Below are 22,599 nucleotides of genomic sequence, written 5' to 3'. Positions count from 1 at the left end.
TTTCTCTATAGGAATGAATGGCACTCACACATTTGTTTGGTAGAAAGTGAGAACTCTGGAGGCATTCAAGAGGTAGCTGGACAGGCCTCTGTGCGGTATGCTTTAACTTGGATTCCTGCACTGAGCAAGGAGTTGGACTCTGTGGCCTTATAGGCCCCCTCCAACGCTACCATTCCATGAAATGTCCTTGGTCATCATTGGGGCAGGGATACCTCAGATATTTTGTAGCCTGAAATGTCTGATGATAATCCCATGAACCTGAGCAGCAGGCCTGCTTCTTAGGCTCTTCCTGACTACTGTTTCTTAGTCACACAGCAACTGTATTTTGGGAACCACTACTTACTTAGATGCTGTAACGGATACACTGTTATGTAGCGGTCACGACTAATGCAAAATTGCCCTGGCCTTGTTGCATGCAGTATTTCCTTTTTAAAATGGTGAAGTTGCTTTGCCTTTTTCTGGTATGCAATTTTAAAACTGACTACTTGGCTTTTATCTATGGATCAATAAATCCCTCTTAGCCTTGCTTCGTCTCTCTTTCATTTATTTTGTGTCCAGAGATGCACATGATCTGTACTTGGGCACAGACACCAAAAAGCCGAGGGAAATGTTGCATAGTGGGGAAAAGGTTTGTTTAAAACCTTCATCTTTATTCTAGAGATGCAGGCTTTGTTAACAACATCTATAGGAGTTGGGGGCCTTTGTTCAAGACTCTCCAGACATCTGCCAACTTTAGGTTTTATCCCACTGACAGAAAATTACATTCTCTGGGATGTTTTTTCTTCTTATTGCTCATTACATTTCCCCCCCCCAATGTAGCTGCAGAAACCATCTCAGACTGCACTTACAGTCTGTCGTGCAGCGCTCTTGCTACATGTATTCTACCTTTCGCTGTGATGAATGCACATATCAAGAGCAGAGTGTATTCTACAGTCGGAAACAAACCTGTTGATGACAAAGGCAGAAATTAAGACCCATGGAGCACACACATTTCACTGCTAGGGATGGGGGCAAAATTCAATTCAGTTTGTATTTAAATCCGAATTTATCAAATTCACATTTTCCAAAACAATATGAGAACGAAACACAGCTATCCTTTGAAATTCACAATTATCTAAATTTTGCAATGCAATTATCCAGCTGAACAATGCTTACAAAAATGCATATATTAGGGGGAAATGTGCATAAAATGAATGATCTTATTGACGAGGTGCGCCTGGCGCCAACACTGTTATCTTTTCGGTGCCAAGTCAAGACTTTCCTCTTCTCCCAGGCATTTTAGCATGTGTTTTATATTGTTTTAAATTTTTAAATTGTGTTTTAAATTGTGTTTTAAAAGATGTATTTTAAATTGTATTTGTTTTTAATTACTGTAAACCTCCCAGAGAGCTTCAGCTATGGGGCGGTATACAAGTATAATAAAATAAATAAAGTTAGGAGAACACGCTTGCAAAAATGTGTACCTTAATCAAAACTGCAAGCAAAAATGTCTTAGGAGAAATTTGCACTAAAATGCTGAAGAATTTAATGAGGTTTTTTTGGGGGGGAGTTGCACATTGCTGCACACGTGTGGGGAACTGAATTTAAAGAGCACTAAAACCACATGTCTCACTGCTGGAAATCTTGTGCTGATGTTAGGTAGGTCGGTATTAGTGCCGTGCTTAAAAGGTCCCCTTCTTTTTTTAATCATTCTCCATCAATGAGAAAAGAGATTGCATTAAATTCTCAAAAGGGGGGAGAGAGGTGAAGCAGGTGGACAGCCACTTGTTGAATAAACTTTAAATTTGGTTCCTGCATTGAGCAGGGGGTTGGACTTGAAGGCCTTATGGGCCCCTTCCAACTCTATGATACTCTGAAAATGGTGAAATTCTCATGGGTGGGTAAAATTATCATTTTTGTGGATTGTTGTATTTATACCACAGCCCCCTTCAATGTAAGGTGTCTCTGAGTGTCCTTGCATTGTATCACTTTGGTTTGCAGTCTGCAGTCTTCTTGGGTGCCTGCATTTTTGAAAACGCTATGAAATCCTTGACTGGCCTTTCCTAAGTAAAGGAAGCCATGGAATTGTCTACAAAGCACAAGATTTGCTTATTTTTTAAAAAGTGAAGTATGTATATAGATATATAGATATAGATATATAGATATAGATATATAGTAAGTGAGTAAGGTCTTACCTTTAAGCAAAGTCATTGAGTCAGTCCCCAAGTACAACAACACATTTCAGAAGAGAAAGGAAGGACCCACAGCATGCATAACTGTGGTGAGGCTCTCTCTGCCAAAATGTGGCTGTAGGTGATGTGTCAGATGGTGAAAGGCATTTCATTTATGTTAGAAGCAGAAATTGCTCACAGGTCAGATTCATCTGTGTTTAAAGTCTTTCTGATAGGCCAGTGCTGTAGCCATAGTTGCCTGGGGCAAAGCGTATGATTCTAAGAACATAAGAAGAGACTACTGAATTGACCCAAAGGCCCATATAGTCCAACGTTCTGTTCTCAGAGTGGCCAACCAGATGCCTATGAGAAACCTGTAAGCAGGTCATGAGTACAACAGACCATGTAGCATTTGGGCAGAGGACTCTTGCACGTGAAACATGTTTATCTACATCACCTGATAAATGAGATGGTATGCATTCCAGTTGCACATCCACTTGATGTGGATGTATCTGTCTTAAATTCAGTACTCCACAGTTCCGCAACAATTTGCAACTTTTTTTAAAAAAAAATCCTCATGAAAATTTGTCAACATCTTAGTGTGAATTTCTCCTATTAAACATATTTTTGTATGCAGTTTAGACAAATATACATATGTTTGCAAACAATTTCCCCTAATACAATTTATTTTTGCATGTTACTTTCACTAATATATGCTTTTTATGCATGTTTTACCCTGGCAAATATGCTTTTTTGCACACATTACTTGGCTGGATAATTGCATTCAAAATTCAGAGGAATGTGAATTTTTGAAAGATGGCTCTGTTTCAGTTCCCATATTGTTTTGGAAAGTGTGACTGTGGTAGGTTCACCTTTAAATGTGAACTGACTCAAATATTCTCCCCCAATCCCTAGTGTCCATTCTCTTCTTCTCTCCCCTTTTGCTTAACTACTGTGAAATCCCCCCTTCCTTTCTGAGGATTAATTTCAATCTGGAAATGCCACTGGCCTCAATCACAATCCAAACAAATGACAACCCTCTTCTCAAATGCTGATGAGAGTGAAGGACCATTTTTGAAAAAGTCACAGGTCTTGACACTTCAGGAAAGAATGTTGCACAGCAAGCCACATAACGTTATTTGTTTTACATTTTGCAGCTTAATGAGACAGAAATCGCAAGGCTGTTGTCATATGCAAAAGGTGAGATTTCTGACTTGTGCGTAAATAAAGCATGAGCACTCCTGCAACACTTGACACCATTCACAATAACAGGAGAAAAGGATGTGACATCTATTGCCCAGTCTTTTAAATGCTGTGACTGAGTAATGCTGCATGAACAAGTGCTCCCTATTACTGCCGATTAGCATAGATGGGCCACAGCACCAGAAGTCAACATGTCCTCCTATCATGGAGGATTTAATGTTGCCAAGTTCCATTCCTTTCCCTGAGTACATATTGGACCTTAGAAATGACACCCCTCAGAAATGAAATGAAGAGCATCTCAGTCTGTCTGAACTATGGCTGACCTTAACCCATCATAGTTCAAAGTCAAAGGGATACTTGAAGTTCATTAGAAAAATCAATATCCTAATGCAGTTAAGGAATGTTGTGTTGGTGGATTGGTTCAGCTGCCCTAAAACCATAAAAAAAAATATCTAGGTGCGGGCAGATGTACCTCAAAATGCAAACTTTAAAATCTTTAGATCTCCTTCCAATATAGGCAAAGGTTGCTGAACCCTCTGTTGGGCAGAATCAAATCATTGGTACATTACACTCAAACTCCCAGCGACTAGATCTAGTATCCAAAATGCTTTAACTGCCAATGATTGAACCTGGGACCTTTCACTCAGAGCCATGGCTGCTTCCGAAACACACCCACCTCTCAACGTTGTGTGATATCTGCCTCTATGAGAAGCCATCCAGATTGCCATCAAGGTTTTTCTGATGTTGAAAGCATAAAACAGAATTATGGTGCTCTCCCTGCTTAGTATTTAAGTGGGAACCAGTTTGCCCCCACTCTACCTAACCAGGGCACAAGAGGAAGGTGAGAAGCCCCAGTCAGGGAATGTCAGTCCTGCCTTCTCCCTAACCAAGCATGTCCTGCACATTATGGCTCAGTTTAGGTCCAAGTGGCAACAGACCTTTAAGTGTTTCAACAAGCCTTTTAAGTGAAGACCTTATCCCAGTCTACATCTGTGTTGGAATTGCTTTTTAATGTATATTTTTAACCCTACTTTAAAAAAAATGTTTTGTTTTAATGTTTTTAATGGTGGTTCTGTTTTAATATATTTTGTAGTCTGTTTTTATGATGTTTTAAAGTCTTTTTAGTGCTTTTGTTTGCTGCCCTGGGCTCCTTCTGGGAGAAAGGGTAGGATATAAATCGAACAAACGAACGAACAAATGTTGTTCAGGGCTGTGTAGGATTTGTTTTTTGAGGGGTAATCTCCACAATTGGCTAATCAGTGCTCCTTTTTTGCCTATTCAGTCCTTGCATCTATAGAATGCATTGCTTGGTTCTTTGCTTTCAGATACAGATGTCCTTCATACACAAGATTTCAGAGTTGCTAAATTTATTTTAGATAAAAGAAATAAGGATATTGATTTTCAATACTTTGTATCAAATGCATGTAAAATTTGTTCCCCATCTATTTTGGTTTGAGTTTTGAGTTTCCCAAATAAGCTAGATATTTGGAAAATCTGGCTATCCCTGAGATTAGGATATTCGGCTCCTATTGGGAGAAAAGGCGGGACATAAATCTAATAAATAAATAAATAAATAAATAAAATATTGTCATGTTTTTCTCTAGAGCTAGATTTAATTGTCTCTCTTCCGCATTCTTGGAAGGGCAGTACCAAGGTACCTCTTATGAGGATTGGTTGTGTCCCTGTGGTGATGAAGTTGTTGAATCACTGAATTACATCTTTTTTACGTGTAACTTTTTATAGGGAGGAGCATAGCAGACTACTTGGCCCCATGAGAAACTTCTCTGCTGGATCATCAGACTGGTACTTGAAATATGTTTTGGCTGATACCAATAAGTTGCCTACGGCCATACTACCCTAAACACGCCCGATCTTGTCTGATCTCAGAAGCTAAGCAGGGTTAGGCCTGGTTAGTACTTGGATGGGAGACCACCTGGAAATACCGGGTGCCATAGGCTTAGAGAAAGGCAATGCTAAACCACCTCTGAATACCTCTTACCATGAAAACCCTAAGAATATATCCAAAAAAGATTCATAGGGTTGCCATAAGTCGTAATCAACTTGACGGCATATAACAGCAAACCAATAAGTTAACAACAGAGTCAGTGGCCAAGTTGCTTTTCTCTGCCGAAAGGAGTCTCAAGAATTCTTTTTCTTAATTGTAATTCTTATCACTTCTTACCTTCTGCATTACTGTATTTTAACTATTTTGATGTTTTATCAATTATGTATCTTATTTATTTTCATGGGTCTGCGACTGTATAACAATAAACAAACAGCTTTCTTGTCGGGGTATGAGAATTTGAATGTTAATGTGGTTTGACTGGCATGTTTTATGGGCATACTTGGTGTGGGTTGTGAGAGGATGGAGCTTAAGACACTTTGGTAAGTGTGAGGCATCTTAAGAATGAAAGGGGTACTCATTCAACCAACCACTCAATGGTGGCTAGCAGGAGGGGATTCAGAGGGGAGTCGCCACCCCTTGGGCAATGGCTGTCAAATCACATCTAGGAGCTATACCATCATGGGGCATGAGAGCATCTTGACCACCTTGGAACACCACTTGGGTGTGCAGGTGTGGGCAAACACAGATTGGACACCTTGCTGGTCTGTCACTCGGTGGATTTGCGATTATCAGAATGACAGTGGCAGGGTTATCCTCCCTACTGTTTCCTGAACTTCAGGGACCCATGCTGGTATTCGTCAGATGTTACCACAGTTGGCAATCTTGTTGAAAGTTCCGCTTAAATTAATAATTCTCCCTTCTTCGGTTTCTTTTCTGCTTTCCTGGTTGTGGTTGTGGTTGTGGTGGAAGAACCATTACCACATTAACAATCCAGGAGATGCAGCATCCTTAAGACTCCTGCCTTGGATAACTTTGCTCCTCCTCGGGCGCAAATTTATATTTTTAGTTTAACAGCTATAATTGGTGCCTAATATTTCAGCTGCTCCTTTTCAACACCTATTATGGTAAAATTAGGATATGTGAATCCGGATTCATTTTTATATATATTTTTCAAGCAACCCTCTCTTTGCATGGTGATCACATCAAGATCAGGAAGCTGTGAAAAAGGCTGTCTTGCTAATAGGTTGTTCTGCAAGGGACAAATGTCTAGAAATATCAGGCACATTGTTAGGTGACTAGAGCATCCTGATGCATAGAGGAAAATATGCTACTTTGGGGTCATTTTGATATGGCAGCTGGGTGGAGGTAGATGGTGTTCGCTAGCTGCCAAGAGTGGAAGTGCTTGCAAAAAACATATGCTCATTTAATAAATCCATAATCTGGAGGTGAGATTGTATGGCTTTAAAAGAAGACTGGATAGCCATTATAGTTATGTTCTACCTTCACTGTCAGAGGAAGTATGCCCCTGAAAATCAGGTGTTGGGAATCACAGGTGCGGTGAGTGTTGTTGCATCCATATCCTGCATACAGGCTTCCTGTAGGCATCTGGCTCTCCAGTGTGAAAACAGGACAGATAACTTGATGGACCTTTGGCCTGATCTAGCAGGGCTCTTCTTAGCAGTAGACATCTGGCCCTTTCATTACACCTGGAGCTTCTATTGGGTGCTGTTTTGGCCAGTAGTCCTGGATAGAGGTGTTTGCTTCTGTGTACATTTTTATCCTTCTAAATCAAGAAAAAGTTCTTCTCAAAGTGGTGTGCATAAAATCGACATAAAATTAAAAGTTAAAAAAAAAGCCAAAGCTCCAAAGAAGATAAAACTGGGCCACATGGCAGGGTAAGCATGTGTAAATCAAAACATTTCATGCTGCCATCTAAAATGAAACATAAAAGGTGCTTCCTAATGTATAAAGGCAACAAATTCCACAAATGTAGGTGCTGGTATGCACAATGCCCCATAACTTTTGTCTGCCAAACAGATGTCATAAGTGTCGGTTATCAATTACAAATGTTCCCGCATTTTAAAATCTGGGCAAAAACATAGAGGAACAATAATATTCCCAAAATACCTTTAAATGACAGCCCTTTTTGTTTAGATAGTTTACTGCTGTTTGTTTCTTTTCTGCTGCTTCAATGTCATGTCATGTTTTGTTTTGTTTTCCTGGCTAGGACTTTATAGGCCTTCCTAGAATGCTCCCAGCCAATCAAGGCGCATAAGGCTATGAAAGGGCTATGTAACCCATCAGGTTTGGCAACATGAGGTTGCTGAGAGAAAGATAAGCCAATTAAGAGGGAGGGCAGGGCTTCTTTAACTGGTCATGTAGGGCTTCAATTCAGTTAGGAAGCTACCTTATACCAAATCAGAGCATTGATCCATCTAGCTCAGTATTGGCCAGGTTTTCAGGCAGGAGTCTTTCCCAGCCCTGGCAGATGTCGGGGATTGAGTCAGGGGTCTTATGTATGGAAAGCACAACTCTACCACTGAGATGCAGTCATTTCTCTCTCTCTCTCTCTCTCTGTGCATGTATTCTGCCTTATACGTGTTCCCACACACTGAAACTAAGGAACTTTTAGTCCTTATTAGCATAGATGATATTAAAAGCTTTCCTGAAGAATCCTCTATAGTGTTGTTCAATTTAACTTTATGCCATCTATAATGTAATGGCCTAGTGTTTGGAACATACTCATTTTTATTTCTATCAGTTCATTTGCCAGCATTATTTAAAGTGAATCTCAGCAAAATACATAGCAGGGCTATCTGTTACAGCCATTCCCTTAACAATTTTCTTTTTGTTTTCACTGTATATTTAATTTTTTTTTTTTTAGCTTTACCAGTCCAGGAAAGGCAGTTGTATTGTTCCGTGACATGACATGTATGGGGCCTTTCTCTGTTTTTGTTTTTTCTTTTAAAATTCCCATCTTCACTTTGGCCATATGCAAGGTTGTAATACAAATTGCTGCTTTAGTTGCACAGTATCCCCTTGCTGAAGACTAGTGCTTTTTGGTGGTTTGTTTTCAGGCTTTGCTTGCAACTGGGAATTCTTTCAAAAGTGGGCATAAAGGGCTTGAGTTTGTCTTTTGGCAGTCTTTCTTCTCCCCTGGGTTAACTCCAAAGGCAGGAATTTATGGAGAACACATTGCAATCGGGAATAGGCAATGTACTGAGTCCAAAAACCCAACAAAAGATTAAAATGAAGTGGGCACGCAGATCACAATGTAAGATGGAGACCCACACAATAAGTTCCCATGTGAACTTAACTGAGCTTAGTTTCAGCAATTGCATAAGACTTTTGCTTCAGGCTATCAACAAAGTTTATAGTACTGTGTTTTGAGTAGATTGCGTGTGGTTTTATTTAATTTATACTGTCTCTAGCTCACTCCTCAACGGTTCACGGTGCTAAGGTGGGTTACCTCAATACCAGTTCCATTAAAATAATGAAACTGCATTACAATTAAAACATCAGAATAAAAATATACATTCTTAACTAGGCAGCAGATGGACACCCATTGTTTTGCCACTGGTCACATTGACTTAGCCCACTTCAAAGGCCTGGTGAAGAGGTAGATCTGCAGCTACTGCTGAAACAAACATTGATGGGACCAGCTGCATCTGTGAGGAAAGGATGCTGATGAATGGGGTGCCACTACAGCGGAGGCCCTGTTGCATGTCACTGCACAATTAAGGGCTTCCCATGCAGATTTTAATACATGGGCAGGCTGGTACAGTGGGAGGCACTCTTAGTATTTTTAAACTTCCACTATATACAGGGAAACTTTTCCATTTCTTGTGTGTTGAGGAGGCCTGCATCACCGTGCAGAACCCCTGTGTGTTGAATATTCTGAGACACCTTCTAGAGCACAATGCAATCCTCTTGGATCATTGACCAAGCTTATTGAGCCTTTCTCTTGCTCTCTGTGAACCTGCAGGGTACCCAGAATACTCCCAGCACTTCCAAGAGGAAACTGGCTGTGGGGGACCACCTGTCCTATTCTTTCAGGGAAGCTTGGCCACCATTACCCTTCTTCTCATTGAGGAGCTTCCGATTCCACAGTTTGAAAATCAGCGATGTATGAATCCAGTGTGTCTAACGCTTGCTGCATAGGGGCACAGGAAACTGCCTTTGACCAAGTCAGACCCATTGGTCCATCCAGCTCAGTACTGTCCTCACTGACTGGCAGCAGCTCTCCAGGATTTCGGACAGGTTCTCCCAGCCCTACCTGGAGATGCTGCCAGGAATTGAACTTGGGAACCTTCTGCATGCAAAGCAGATGCTCTACCACTAAGCATGGCCCTTCCCCATAACAGGGTGCATGTGTGTTCCCTGCACATGGGCTGAAGGGGCCTTCTGTCTATGTTTGGGTGGATTTGCTTAGAAGCCTCCATGTGCTCAGGAATCTTGATAATGCAGGGCATCCAACCATGTGGAGAATTCTAAGTGTGTTTGACTGAACACCTCTTCTCAGAGCTTCCTGCTCAACACAGGATGGTTGGGGTGCAACTCATAGGGGCAGGCTATGTGCGGAGAATGAGTGGTGTGCATGCCTCCTGCACTGCTCTACTCACCTGAATAGAGCTTGAAACAAGTTAGATTTGTTTGTTTAGTTAACGAGATTCTCTTTATAAAGTTTCTCAGTGTTTACGCACATGCTGAAATCCTTTCTTGCCTTTACTCCTTCATTTCTATTGTCTTATTAGCCAAGATTACTGACTTGTATGACTGCGTGGTTAACACCATATGACTTTGCAACTGGATATCCCTTTAGCCTCTGAACAATCCTTTCTCCCAAAGCTTACACAATCAGAAACAACTTTAACAGGTAAGGATTTTAACTGGATGGATTTCTCCCTGGATGTAGGAGAAATTAGTTCATTTAAAATCCTTACCTGTTAAAGTTGTTGGTATAATTGCTTAGCAGAGGGGGCTAATGGTTGGTCTTTCAGATGCCACTGGGCTACAACACCCATCATCCATAACTATTGGACATACTGGCTGGGCTGATGGGAGTTGGAGTACAGCAACATGTGGAGGGCTATAGGTTAGCCATCCCTGCTATAGAGTAAAAGGAGAAGTTCAAAGCAGACTATTTGACTACTGCTGTAGGAGTTGGCTAATGCAGCTATAGTTGTCTTTATACTAAGCAGTGCAGTAATGTAGGAGAGACAATAATATAAAGAAAAGGTATTACTGATGGGTTTGCATTTTTTCTTTTCTGGAAGTACTTTTTCTAATAAAAAGACTTTAAAGTAAAGTGCTTATAGCTCTACTGATCAAAATGTGCATCTAAGAATGAAATCTGATATCCTTGGTTCTTTTCTAGAGCTAATGGATTCCCCTCTCCCATGCATCCCAGGTTCAGAAATAGTTCAGACTACTCAATTATTTGCTAAACTAAATGCAACTCGGTACTTTGGACATGTGAAATAATATTTTGGGTATTGAAAATGCCAAATATGAAAATGGACAGTCCTAAAAGGGGAGTAGACAAATTTATGGCTGATAGGACTGGTGCTCCTGTCGAGGCCCTGGTCGCACTGTGGAATACAGAAATGACCCGGGCTATTGACACGATCGCTCCCGCGCGCCCCCTTCGCTGTAGAGCTCATACAGCTCCGTGGTATACCCCGGAGCTGAGAGCGATGAAACATGAGAGGAGGAGGCTGGAGTGCAGATGGAGGAAAACTCCCAGTGGATACAATCATGCCTTGGTAAGTGCCACCAATAAGTTGTATACAAAAGCGGTAAGGACAGCAAAGAAGCTCTATTTTGCTGCCTCTATTAGATCATCTTTAAGCTGCCCAGTGGAGCTTTTTAAAGTCGTGCGAGGGCTCTTACACTCTGGCCCCACGATACTATGGAAACATCTGAGACCCGCTGTAATGAAATTGCTGGACACTTTCAAGATAAGATTGCATGTATCCGCAGGGACCTTGACTCTGATGTTGTGACAGATGAATCCATTGAAGTGTCCGGAGCACGGCCTTGTCTTTCTTTATTGGATGAGTTTCAGTTGGTGCAGCTCGAGGAAGTGGACAAGGTGCTTGGAATGGTTCGGGCAACCACGTCTGTTCTGGATCCTTGCCCATCTTGGCTAGTGAAAGCTGGCAGGGCTGGAACCACCGGTTGGGCCAAGGAGATGGTTAATGCCTCCTTGAGGGAGGGAGTGGTCCCTGGTAGCCTCAAGGAGGCAGTAGTGAGACCTCTTTTAAAGAAACCCTCCTTGGACCCAGATAATTTAAACAACTATAGACCGGTGGCGAATGTCCCTTTTGGGGGCAAGGTTTTGGAGCGGGTGGTTGCCAGCCAACTCCAGGCGCTCTTGGATGAAACTGATTATCTAGATCCGTTTCAATCCGGTTTCAGGCCCAGTTTTGGCACCAAAACAGCCTTGGTCGCCCTGTATGATGACCTGTGTCGGGAGAGGGACAGGGGGAGTGTGACTTTGTTGATTCTCCTTGATCTCTCAGCAGCGTTTGATACCATCGACCATGGTATCCTTCTGAGGAGACTCACGGAGTTGGGTGTCGGGGGCACTGCTTGGCAGTGGTTCCGCTCCTACTTCGCGGATCGTCACCAGAAGGTAGTGCTTGGGGAACATCACTCGACACCATGGACTCTCCATTGCGGAGTCCCTCAGGGGTCGGTTTTGTCCCCCATGCTTTCCAACATCTACATGCAGCCGCTGGGCGCAGTCATCAGGAGTTTTGGAGTGCATTGCCATCAGTATGCTGATGACACGCAGCTCTATTTCTCCTTTTCATCTTCTTCAGGTGAGTCTGTTGATGTGCTGAACCGTTGCCTGACCGCGATAATGGACTGGATGAGAGCTAATAAACTGAGACTCAATCCAGACAAGACCGAGACATTGTTGGTGAATGCCTTCCCTGCTCAGATGGTGGATGTTAACCCTGTTCTGGATGGGGTTACACTCCCCCTGAAGGAACAGGTACGTAGTTTGGGGGTTCTTCTCGACTCTTCCCTGTCTCTCAAGGCCCAAGTGGCCTCGGTGGCACGGAATGCGTTTTACCATCTTCGTCTGGTAGCCCAACTACGCCCCTATCTGGACAGGGACGACCTCGCCTCCGTTGTTCACGCTCTGGTAACTTCAAGATTGGATTACTGTAATGCGCTCTACGTAGGGCTGCCCTTGAAGACAATTCGGAAGCTTCAGCTGGTGCAGAACACAGCTGCCAGACTACTGACAAGGACTAGTCGGTCTTCGCATATAACACCTGTCTTGGCGCGTCTGCACTGACTTCCTATTTGCTTCCGGGAGAGATTCAAGGTGCTGGTTCTTACCTATAAAGCCTTACACGGCGTGGGACCTCAATACCTTGTGGAACGCCTCTCTCGATACGAACCTACCCGTTCACTTCATTCAGAATCTAAGGCCCTCCTCCGGGTACCAACCCATCGGGAAGCCCGGAGGGTGGTTACTAGATCTAGGGCCTTTTCTGTGGTGGAACAGCCTCCCCAAAGAGGTACACCTGGCGCCTACACTTCTATCTTTTCAGCGCCAGGTAAAGACCTTTTTATGCTCCCAGGCATTTTAATTTTCTTAACCATTTTAATCTTTTAATCCATATTTTTTAATTTTTGTCGTATTGTGTTTTTGTACTGTTTTTTGTTGTTTGTTTGTATATGTTTTTATGATTTTTATTATGATATATTGTATTTTATCTTGTTTGTTCACCGCCCTGAGAGCTATTCTGCTAAGGGCGGTATATAAATTGAAATAAATAAATAAATAAATAAATAAATGGAGCACAAGGCTCTCGGTGGCTGCCATGATGTCTGCATTACCTCCCATATCAGAAGTACATGATTATTGAGGGGAGGCACAAAGTCCTGCTTGCAGGGTCCCCCTAGGCATCTTCTTGGCCTCTGTTGGATGGGTTTCTGGTTTAATGCAGCAGGGCTCTTATGTTCTTATGCATCTTAGACCTCACCAGCAGTACAGATATGAACACTTTCATATAGTCTAGTTTCCAGCAGAAACTAGTATTGATTTGAAACAAATGCTGATGAAAGTTAAAGAGGGAAACACAAAAGCAGGACTACAGCTGAATGCCAAAAAGACTGAAGTAATGACAACAGAAGGTTTATGTAACTTTAAAGTTGACAATGAGGACACTGAGCTTGTCAAGGATTATCAATGCCTTGGAACAGTCATTAACCAAAATGGAGACTATAGTCAAGAAATTACAAGAAGGTTAGGACTAGGGAGGGCAGCTATGAGAGAACTAGAAAAGGTCCTCAAATGCAAAGATGTGTCACTGAACACTAAAGTCAGGATCATTCAGACCATGGTATTCCCAATCTCTATGTATGGATGTGAAAGTTAGACAGTGAAAAAAAGCAGGTAAGAGAAAAATCAACTCATTTGAAATGTGGTGTTGGAGGGAGAGGTTTGCAGATACCATGGGCTGCGAAAAAGACAAATAATTGGGTGTTAGAACAAATTAAACCAGAACTATCACTAGAAGCTAAAATGATGAATCTGACGTTATCATACTTTGGACACATCATGAGAAGACATGATTCACTAGAAAAGATAATAATGCTGGGAAAACAGAAGGGAGTAGAAAAAGAGGAAGGCCAAACAAGAGATGGATTGATTCCATCAAGGAAGCCACAGACCTGAACTTACAAGGTCTGAACAGGGTGGTTCATGACAGATGATATTGGAGGTCACTGAGTCACAGGGCGCCATTAGTTGTAATCAACTTGAAGGCACATAACACACACACACAGTCTAGTGAAGACATACATGTTGGGGACATGTCTGTCTGCCACTCTCACTTCTCCCATGTTCACAATACAAACTTTAAAATGTCAAGAAAGGGTTAAGATCTCTGTTGAGTGCTCAAAGCACCAGCATGATCAAAGGTATGACATCAATATGCTCTGAGCTCTATAAGCTTTTGTGGAGTCTGTCACTTGCAGAGCATGGATTTCCTTACCTGCCTTTTTCCAGTAGGTTCTTCTGGATAGCTTTACAGTGCTTGGGGTGCAGAGGACTGAGTCCTGGCATATGGTGAAGGTGTGATCACCATGAGCTGTCATGTAACAGGCCTCTGCAAAGGACTAGTGATGCTGTTGTTACTGAGAGGCTCAGCTTTTCTGTCATTTTTTAAGTAAGGCTCTAGCACCCTGACTCTGAAACGTCCAGTTTGCCTGAGAAAGTATACAAAACAAGATTAGACATATCGAGGAAGAAAGTTGCAGCACGTACTTGCTAACCTTTGTCTACAGTAAGGGACTCTTGCCAGTTTATACATAGCATCATGAGGCCTATAGAAAAGGCAGGTGCATTTTGTTCTCCCTGGTCTTCAACCTAATCAAGGTATCCAAAGAATATTCTGATCTGACTTAGTTGGAGCCCTAATAGAGGAAGCCCCATGCTTGAGGGCATTGCCACCGCCAATAGTAACATTAGCCTCATATAACATACAAAAGTTGCATCACATATTTGCTGATCTTGATCTGCAATGACAGCTTGCTGCTGGCTGCAAATGCCTTCTGTTCTCCCATGTCTAGTGATAGAGTTTAAAGCTTTCAAACACACCACATACCTCTGCGTTCATTGCCTATTGTAGAGAACTTAGATCCCAGTGGTATGCACCCTTAGGCCCTATTCGGGTGTTATTTCAAATCATATGGAAGGAAGGTGGGCAGGGAACACCAGGCTGCATGCACCACTTAAAACATTTCCACCCATTTCATCCCCAATGCAGGAAGGCCTGCAAGGGGGTTCTAAGTACAATCTACCTCTCAGTAGCGTTTGGCAAGGTGGCATTGCTTGCCTGCCTTCCCAACACCAAGTGTCGCTGCTGGTTCCAGGGAGGGGGTGAGGTGTGCGGACCTCAGTGTGGTGCAGGTGTTAGCAGCAGAGCCAATCCAATGCTTCTGCTACTACACTGTGCCTTGTTCCTTGTGCCTCTCCCCTCCACCTCTCAGGAAACAGCAGTAATGCTTGGTGTTGATAAGGCAGGTGAGCAATACAGCCCTGCCTGTGCTGTCCTGTCGACTATTACTGCAGCCTCCCTACAGTGGGGAATCCTGAATAATTGGCGTTCCCAACCTGGGAGACAATTCTGAGTGCATTCAGTGCAACACACAAAAGCAGCCCCCTTCAGACCTTCCCATTCAATGTGGAAAGGCTGGAGGTGGGCTCCTTTCTGTGGCCCTGCACTGCCTTACAATTTGTGCCATCACCAATTTTTGGAATGCCTGAATAGGCCTTTAGATTTCTCCAGTAGTCTAAACCAGGGGTGGCTAACTTGTGCCTTTCCAGATATTGCTAAATTACAGTTCCCATCATCCTTTGCCATTGGCCATGCTGGCTGGAGCCGATGGGCCACAGGTTAGCCGCTCCTGGTCTAAGCCCGCATAAAAACTGTAGTGTTCAGTCTTCATGAAATCTTTTGTAGACTATTGTTCTAATCTTAGACAACTTGGCTTTTCTTCCTGGCTCCTCTCCTTCCCTTCTGCTTTTGTTGTTTTTATGCCTATTAGTTAAGGACTCCCAGAGAAGCACTTAGTATGTTTATTTCACTTCATTGCAAAGTAGTTTGAAACACGGGGGCTCAAGGAATAGAGATCTGGCGTTACCCTTTCTTTCTCACCATTGCCTTTTCCTCTTATGCATAGAGAAAAAGAGGAATGTTGTCATCCAAGAGCCAGGAACTAACACCCTCCCCTGCAAAAATTACTAAACAACAACACACACTCAGTTAAGCCTTTTGGTCATAGAGGACCAGAGCTTGGAAGATTACTTTTTAAAAAGTAATAAATTACAGTTACAATTACTTGGCCCAAAAAAGTAGTAATTACCGTTACGATTACAATTGCTCTGAAAGTAACTGATTACTTTACTTTTTCTCAAAAGTAATCACTACAATTACATTTCAGTTACTTTTTTAAAAAAACTCCTACAAAGTGCTGGCCTTGGCTGCTGCACATCTAAGAAGCCTAAAACAATATTAAAAATAAACACACACACACACACAGGGGGTAGTAGAATAAAATTTTTATCTGTAAGATTAACATAACGGCATAACAGAATCTCACATCCCCCCAAGCAATGATGATACCCCAACTCTTGAAATCAAATTTTACACTTGAAATGCTTTTATAATATGTTTCTGTTATGTCTCAAAAGAACAAGATGCTCAAAGAGCATGTCAGACAAGGCATGTCTTTTTACAGTCATTACGTTGCCACCAGTACTGAACAGGCGTTCTACTGTGGCGCTTGAAGGCATGCCTGTGTTGTGCTGCAAAAAACACCGCAGCACACGTGGAAAGCCATGGAGTGATGACACTTCCCTGCTGGGAGACCTCAGGTACCTCACCAGTTCCTCCTCAGCAGTGTCCACTGCTGACTTCTTGCCCTGGGGCAGAAAGTTAAAGAAGTCATCTTCTAAGTCATCTCCTTCCTGGTCTTTATCTGAAGACTGATCACTGTCCTCATTAAGTACACCCATCTTTATTTCAGCTTTCAACAAGGCTTCCATTGTGTATCTAAGAAAGAGAGAGGATATGTTAACACATATATGTTAGGAAACTATCATCTGCTCTTCATTTCCTGATGCTTGTCATGTCCCCTGGTTCAGGGTCCAGCCTGAGCCTGTGGATGATGACATGGAAGGTAGGAAGGTGACCAAGTCACCACACTCATGGGGCAGCACAGCAGACCCTTAAGGATTACCTGCAGCAACCCAAGGTTGTGATGAGGAGCCCCAAGAAGAAAAGGCCCAGCCCCTGCCTACCACTTAAGCCCTCTGATGCCTCCCTTGAGACAACATTTCCCTTGGAGTAATCCACCCAAAGGGCTTCCCTAATGTTCTTACTTGTTGGTATGGGTGGCGGCCTGACACGATTCCAGCCAATCTAGTTTGAAGCGAGGGTGTAGGCAGGCTGCCAAAGAAGCCTCTTGTCCTCCCAGATAGCTGCAAACCGCTTTCTTAGGGCTTCGCGCACACCTCTCAGCAGCTGAAAACAGTATGTGTACCTCTCAGGTTTGTTTTCCAGTCCTTCTAACTTGCGGTCCAGATTGCAGAGCGTTGGTAGCATATACCCCATGAACATGCCGTTCTCCCGTTGCAGGATAGCTAGGGACTGGGCTAGTGGCTCCATAATCTCTGTGTATTCCTGTACCACTTCAATCTCAGCAGCTGTGATCCTGGACAAGGAGCAGCGGTCCATTATGGCATGCATTTTTAGTGGCACAGTTGACAGGAGCTCATGTAGTTGCTTCAACGCATCAAAGGTGGAATTCCACCTGGTCTTATTCGGTACCTTCAGATACACACCACATTGCGCATGGATATACTCAGCAATCTGGGCTGACTGGTTCTGCTTGGACCACAACTTGCTGCACTTTCCCATCAAGGAACAAAACTGTTTCTTGAAAGGACCAAGAAGACTACTTTTGGAGGAGTCAGAAAGCATGGCCTCTATGTCTTGTGTTGCCACAAGGTTGAGGGTGTGGCTAGCACATCTCTGGTGTGGTGGTAAAACAAAATCCTCTCCTGAGTCTGCAGCTTCTTCCTCTGCCTCAGGTCCTGTGTCCAGGATCTCACAGATAGGCACAAACTCCACCTCAGCCTCCTCCTCCTCCTGGTTATCACCATCATCGTCACTGGTGCCTGCAGCTTCCACTGGTTCTTTGGCCATGAAAACTCTGAACGCTTTCACAAAGTTGGAGCCATTGTCTGTAGTAGCACACATAACTTTGTTGTGGATCCTGTACTGCACATGCACATCATGCAGTGCTTTTGAAAGGACATCGTATGTATGGCGCCCCTTCAGACGCTTACAAGCCAAGGCCCCGACCTCACGTTTCAGGGTAGTTGGGTTGATCCAGTGGGCTGTTACCCCAAAGTAACTCTTCTTGCCATTGATCCAACAATCTGCAGTGGTTGCTATATATGCCACAGCACCCATTCGGTTTGCAAGAGTTTCTCTCATGTGGCATGCTCTCTTCTCAATTCTGTCTCTCAGAGTCTTGGCACATATGATGGTGAGATCTTTGGGGAGTCCAATGCGAACCAGATTAATGAATGATGGTTTGTCCACAGTCTGAAGTGGTAATGTCTCCTCTACAATGAAATCAATGATTCTCCTGTCGAGATTGCTCTGGGTGACAGGCTCCCTGCCAGATCCCCACCTCTCAAGGGTTGTCTGCTGCTGCTTCAGCATTTTGGGAGGAGGGGTGTCATGCATTGGTTCAGTAAGGACACGTCTCCTTGCCTTTATTGCTTCTTCAATTGCTCTCAGCTTCTCAGGGTGTGCCCTCTGAGGAAGAAGAACAAAGCATGAATCCAAGAAAAAATGGAAGAGGAACTTCACCATTTAAACATAAATAGACAATGGACACTCTTTGAGGACCAGCATGACAAAGGCTTACCTCAAAATGTTTCTTCACATTGGATGAGGAGGAAACAGCTGATCTCAGATTTTTGATCCTTGGAAGGCAGTAATTGCATCGTACAACAACATTTTTCCCACTCTGGCTCACAAATGTACAAGCTTTCTCAAAGCCAAACCATGGTACTTGCTGTTCTGCAGATGTGGCTGTGGGCAACTGGCACTGCTTCATGCCCTCCTCCTCCTCGTGCACAGGGCCTCCTTTCTGAACCTCACTTTCTAGTTTTGCCTCCTCAGGATCAACAAGCTGTGACTCAAGTGGCCGCACTAACTGACTGCTGCTCTCAGCAGCAAAACCTGCAACAGGCGTCTCTGTAATAAACAAGAGATAATGCTCCTATATGGGTGAACTTCAGCTGTGATGTGCCCCCATCTCTTCCCCATGCTGCAAGATCCCCCAGTCAGAGTGGAAGTAAGCAGGTCGATAGCACAATTAAAAGAGATCCTATTTGCATCATTTTTGCTCACTGAATAACCCTGCCTGGGCCAGTCTAACCTACTATCTCACAGGGTTGTTGTGAGAACAAAATGAGACTAGGGTTCAAATCCCCACATAGCCATGAAGCTCACTGGGTGACCTTGGGCCAGTCCCTGCCTCTCAGCCTCATGAAGACCCTATTCATAGGGTCACCATAAGTTGGAATCAACTTGAAGGCGGTACATATATTTTTTATTTTGAATATGATGATTATGATAATAAATATGCAGCATTTCAAATTAATTCTGTATGAGAAGCATTCCATGCCAAGCTTGGAAAACCAAGGATGAGGTATAAAATGTAGACAAAAATACTTTTGACAAAATGCCGTTTATCTTTTATATCTATATCTATAATTAGCAATACAGCTGAATGATGTATGTAAAGTATTTTTTCTTTCCCTTTTCTTTTTTATTAATATTTTAGTACTACTGCTAAAGTTCTGATGAAAGAATAAAGCATTCATTAGCCAAATTCAAATGATTAGAACACATCACATAAATTCCACTGAAGTTGGAGTTTTTGCCATAGAAAAGGCAAAAAATACATACCCTATGATAGCCCAATAGACAATCAGAACTAATATAAAACCCTATTGCTTCTCATTTGCAAATCTTGCAAGATCTAAGGTAACTCTAGATCATGTGAGTTCAGGTGATGCATGTTATGTACATTTGTATAGATATTAGCAGAGATTGTCAACAGTCTATCTCTCTCCGGGACTGGGAATCTCTCTCTTTCTCACAGAACATGAGTTTGAGAGCTGGGGGACTGAGAGGAGGAGCTGCAAGGACCCTACTTCTCACCTCATCTCTGCCAAGAACAAAAAAACCAGCCTTAAGCCATTTATTATATGCCTAATGATTTTTTATTTTTATTATTATTATTATTATTACTGAGACAGTTTTTGTCCCACATACAATTCAGTCTTGTGATTAAACAGGACAAAAATACAAATAAAAAGAAAGATGGAGTTCAAATAAATATACAATAAAAAGCTACCTGGCATTTTAAAAGGCAGGAGTGCTCTGTCTGGATAAATACAGCACACAGGTATGCATGGGAACAAGGGGGAGAGTTCAAAAAGGGGGGGAAGGAAGAGAAGTAGGCCAGAGCTTGGAAAAGTTACTTTTTTGAACTACAGCTCCCATCAGCCTAATCCAGTGGCCATGTTGCCTAGGGCTGATGGGAGTTGTAGTTCAAAAAAGTAACTTTTCCAAGCTCTGGTAGGCCGAAGTTTTGGAAGTGCCTTGTGATTGATGGAGGGGGCGGCAGAGGCAAGGAGAGGCAGTGGGGGGGGCAGAACGGTGCCGCAGGGGGCAGGGGGGAGAATGGTGCCGTGGGGGGGCAGGGGGGAGAATGGTGCCACGGGGGGGCACACACACATGCACACACACACACACACACACAAATCATTGTCACTCACCTCCACAGCTCTTCGCCATTCTGCTGCTGCCTTCTCCTCTGTTGTCCTTGCCCTGGCTTTTTCCTCCGGCGTCCATTTTGTCCTCTCAGATGCTAGCAGGCCCTGCCTATTCACCTCTTCCCTCGTGCATCCTAACACAGATCATGAGGGAAGAGAGAGTCTGCGCAGAAGTCCAATCAGTGTGAGGTACATGTCTTGTGTTAACCAATCACAGTCAGGAGCTGTCTTCCCCTTGTTCCCGTCCCCAAGTAACGTGCAACCTAACATGGAAACGTTAAAGTTGCAGCTGAAAAGTAGGGAAATTACTAGTCATTCCGTTACTTGCCAAATGTAATGGAATTACCCACTCGTTATTTAAAATTGTAACAAATTACAAGTAACTCGTTAAAAATAACGAGTTACTTCCAAGCTCTGTAGAGGACTGCCTCCTGATTTGCCACCGTTCTTTCAATAAGAGTTTCTCCCACCTTGGAGGAGGTAACATTTGCATTCCGCTTTGTTTCCCACTCTCGTGCAGGTGCCCTGACTGCCTTGCAACTGAGGTTGGGGAAGAAGTGGTGAACCCACCTAACTTGCACTTCCTGAATCAATATGTCAACCAAAATGCAGTTATGCTTTGAAATTTGCACTTGTCTGAATTTTGTGATGAAGTTCTCCAACCAAATATTGTGTACAAAACTGTGTATGTTAGGGGAAATTGTTCATAAAAATATGTTAGTGAGAATAGCGTGCAAGGAAGTATTGTATTAAGCAAAATGTGTGTATTAGGAGAAATATGTGCAAGTGCTGATGAATTTTCAAGAGGAGAGATATATAGGCAAACTGATGCAGAAATGTGAAAACCTAAATTTAAGACTGGAAAAATGAGAAACTGACAAAACCCAAAAGTGTCAGATGCAGCCATCCCTAGTTATGGCAAGATATGTTTGCCCTCTCCTTTCAACATAATCTAGGTATAATCTAGGCATGTGCCCATTAGGCTTCTATTGCATTGCCCTCTCAATATTTGATATTAGGATACTCCTGCCTCTACCACCCATTAGCTTTAGCGACAAAGTTGTTTAGTCTAGCTTAAACATTTTCAGTATAATCAGCCCTTATTTTCTGCAACAACCAGCATGTTAATCAATCTTTGCCATTTGTAATTGAGGGCATATTCTTTAATCTTAAACTTTGGTATTTGCGATTTGGCCCATGGGGTTTTGTGACTCTAACTAAAGTACTGAGACATGTTGCATCTCTTCAATGAATGCAGAATCCAGCATGTGGTGGTGACATCTTTTTAAGTACTAGTTGGGTGTATCCCTTATCTAGACAAGTTTCTCTCACCTCCCCCCCTCACAAAATCCGTGACACAAATTTGTGCCAAGTAGATACCTAAATAAACTGTTGGATTCTGTGCTATTCCCCCCCCCCAAGAATTCACCAACATCTCTACGTTCGACTCACGGTGCTTCATATCTATCTGAGAGTTCATACTGTGTGAATTATAGCTATCCTGCACATCAGTTCTATTGGGGGCCTATGGATGCTCATATTTTCCCTGTAAGATGAAAATTAGAGGGAGGCGATGTGCTGACGTTGGGAAAGCCTGACTGTGTTTCACACAAGTCAATACTTCCAGTCTAATGATCCCCCCACTCCCAATAGTAACCTTGGCTTGTTAAGATCTATGAGGGCTGGAAGATGCTGCGTGTGGCACCACAGAGCATCTGACATGATGTCAAAATAATATTTACTTCCTAGTTCTTAGACACTTTGTTTTTGCAAATTTTATTGTACACAATTTAAATATTTAAACTCTCAAAAGCTATTTTTGTATCTATGGTATTGTCAATCAAATAAAATTCTTATGCTGCTGTTGGTGTGTCATAATAGACTTGCATCAGGGCTTTCAACTGCCTGTGAATCAGGACTGTAATTTCCTCTTAATGCATTAATTCATTCCACTTGTGGACCACTCTTCATACAAAAATGCCAAGAGTGTTTTGCATAGAGAAACTGTA

At 42.8% G+C, this 22,599-nt stretch overlaps 1 protein-coding gene and 1 pseudogene across 4 annotated transcripts in view; both read left to right on the top strand.

The window, feature by feature from the left end:
• KIRREL3 (kirre like nephrin family adhesion molecule 3) overlaps positions 1-22,599 on the top strand; it is a 973,594-nt gene that overhangs the window by 33,613 nt on the left and 917,382 nt on the right. The window lies entirely within an intron of this gene.
• LOC133368880 (5S ribosomal RNA) lies at positions 5,193-5,311 on the top strand (annotated as a pseudogene).

Source organism: Rhineura floridana, chromosome 12 (genome assembly GCF_030035675.1).
Source record: "Rhineura floridana isolate rRhiFlo1 chromosome 12, rRhiFlo1.hap2, whole genome shotgun sequence".
NCBI lineage: Eukaryota > Metazoa > Chordata > Lepidosauria > Squamata > Rhineuridae > Rhineura > Rhineura floridana.
Note: the sequence above shows the minus strand (reverse complement) of the source record. Positions and strands in the feature narration are given on the sequence as shown.